Genomic DNA, 3,061 nt, shown 5'->3' with positions numbered 1-3,061 from the left:
GGGGGGGGGGGGTGCGGCCGGCCCTAGGAGGAGGCGGGCCGGAGGAGTCCTACTCCCACCGGGAGTAGGACTCCCCCCCCTTTCCTAGTTGGATTAGGACTTGGGGGAGGGAAAGAGCAAAGGGGGGCGCCCCCCCTTCCTTGTCCTATTCGGACTAGGGGGAGGGGGCGCGCGGCCTGCCCTGGCCGACCCTCCTCTTCTCCCTCATGGCCCACTAAGGCCCATTAACCCCGGGGAGGGTTCCGGTAACCCCCCGGTGTTCCAGTAAAATCCCGATTTCACCCAGAATTATTCCGATGTCCAAACATAGGCTTACAATATATCAATCTTTATGTCTCGACCATTTCGAGACTCCTCGTCATGTCCGTGATCACATCCGGGACTCCGAACAAACTTCGGTACATCAAAACTTATAAACTCATAATAAAACTGTCATCGTAACGTTAAGCGTGCGGACCCTACGTGTTCGAGAACTATGTAGACATGACCTAGAACTATTCTCGGTCAATAACCAATAGCGGAACCTGGATGCCCATATTGGCTCCTACATATTCTACGAAGATCTTTATCGGTCAAACCGCATAACAACATACGTTGTTCCCTTTGTCATCGGTATGTTACTTGCCCGAGATTCGATCGTCGGTATCCAATACCTAGTTCAATATCGTTACCGACAAGTCTCTTTACTCATTGCGTAATGCATCATTCCGTAACTAACTCATTAGCTACACTGCTTGCAAGGCTTATAGTGATGTGCATTACCGAGAGGGCCTAGAGATACCTCTCCGACAATTGGAGTGACAAAACCTAATCTCGAAATACGCCAACTCAACATGTACCTTTGGAGACACCTATAGTAGTCCTTTATAATCACCCATTTATGTTGTGACATTTGGTAGCACCCAAAGTGTTCCTCCGGTAAACGGGAGTTGCATAATCTCATAGTTACAGGAACATGTATAAGTCATGAAGAAAGCAATAGCAATATACTAAACGATCAAGTGCTAGGCTAACGGAATGGGTCATGTCAATCACATCATTCTCCTAATGATGTGATCCCATTAATCAAATGACAACACATGTCTATGGTTAGGAAACATAACCATCTTTGATTAATAAGCTAGTCAAGTAGAGGCATACTAGTGACGTTGTGTTTGTCTATGTATTCACACATGTATTATGTTTCCGGTTAATACAATTCTAGCATGAATAATAAACATTTATCATGATATAAGGAAATAAATAATAACTTTATTATTGCCTCTAGGGCATATTTCCTTCATTAAGTGGGAGGAAAGTAGATCTTGATGAAGTACTACCTCTTGAAACGGTGAGTAGCACAACTCAGGAAAATGTTCCTGTGGTGCCTGCACTGACAAGAGAGGAAGTTAATGATGATGATCAAGATACTTCGAATCAAGCTCCTACTGAACTTCGAAGGTCCACAAGGACACGTTCCGCACCAGAGTGGTACGGCAATCCTGTCTTGGAAATCATGTTGTTGGACAACGGTGAACCTTCGAACTATGAAGAAGCGATGGCGGGCCAGATTCCAACAAATGGCTTGAAGCCATGCAATCTGAGATTGGATCCATGTATGAAAACAAAGTGTGGACTTTGACAGACTTGCCCGATGATCGGCGAGCGATAGAAAACAAATGGATCTTTAAGAAGAAGGCGAACGCAGATGGTAATGTCACCATATATAAAGCTCGACTTGTCGCTAAGGGTTATTGACAAGTTCAAGGGATTGACTACGATGAGACTTTCTCTCCCATAGCGAAGCTGAAGTCCGTCCGAATCATGTTAGCAATTGCCGCATACTATGATTATGAGATATGGCAAATGGACGTCAAAATGGCTTTCCTTAATGGTCACCTTAAGGAAGAACTGTATATGATGCAGCCGGAAGGTTTTGTCGACCCTAAGAATGCTAACAAGGTATGCAAGCTCCAGCGCTCCATCTATGGGCTGGTGCAAGCATCTCGGAGTTGGAGCATTCGCTTTAATGAGATGATTAAAGCGTTTGGGTTTATGCAGACATATGGAGAAGCCTGCGTTTACAAGAAAGTGAGTGGGAGCTCTGTAGCATTTCTCATATTATATGTGGATGACATACTTTTGATGGGAAATGATATAGAACTCTTGGACAACATAAAGGCCTACTTGAATAAGTGTTTTTCAATGAAGGACCTTGGAGAAGCTACTTACATATTAGGCATCAAAATCTATAGAGATAGATCGAGACGCCTCATAGGTCTTTCACAAAGCACATACCTTGATAAGATATTGAAGAAGTTCAATATGGATCAGTCCAAGAAGGGGTTCTTGCCTGTGTTGCAAGGTGTGAAATTGAGCTCGGCTCAGTGCCCGACCACAGCAGAAGATAAAGAAGAGATGAGTGTCATCCCCTATGCCTCAGCCATAGGGTCTATCATGTATGCCATGACCTGTACCAGACCTGATATAAACCTTGCCGTAAGTTTGGTACGAAGGTACCAAAGTAATCCTGGCAAGGAACACTGGACAGCGGTCAAGAACATCCTTAAGTACCTGAAAAGGACTAAGGACATGTTTCTCGTATATGGAGGTGACGAAGAGCTCGTCGTAAAGGGTTACGTCGACGCTAGCTTCGACACAGATCTAGATGACTCTAAGTCACAAACCGGATACGTGTATATTTTGAATGGTGGGGCAGTAAGCTGGTGCAGTTGCAAGCAAAGCGTCGTGACAGGATCTACATGTGAAGCGGAGTACATGGCAGCCTCGGAGGCAGCGCATGAAGCAATCTGGGTGAAGGAGTTCATCACCGATCTAGGAGTCATACCCAATGCGTCGGGGCCGGTCACACTCAACTGTGACAACACTGGAGCTATTGCACTTGCCAAGGAGCCCAGGTTTCACAAGAAGACCAGGCACATCAAGCGTCGCTTCAACAACATCCATGAAAATGTTCAAGATGGAGACATAGATATTTGTAAAATACACACGGACCTGAATGTAGCGGATCCGTTGACTAAACCTCTCCCTAGGGCAAAACATGATCAACACCAGAACGCAA

This window comes from Triticum dicoccoides, chromosome 2B, assembly GCF_002162155.2.
Source record: "Triticum dicoccoides isolate Atlit2015 ecotype Zavitan chromosome 2B, WEW_v2.0, whole genome shotgun sequence".
Classification (NCBI taxonomy): Eukaryota; Viridiplantae; Streptophyta; class Magnoliopsida; order Poales; family Poaceae; genus Triticum; species Triticum dicoccoides.
The sequence above is the reverse complement of the archived record's forward strand: the minus strand, read 5'-3'. Positions refer to the sequence as shown.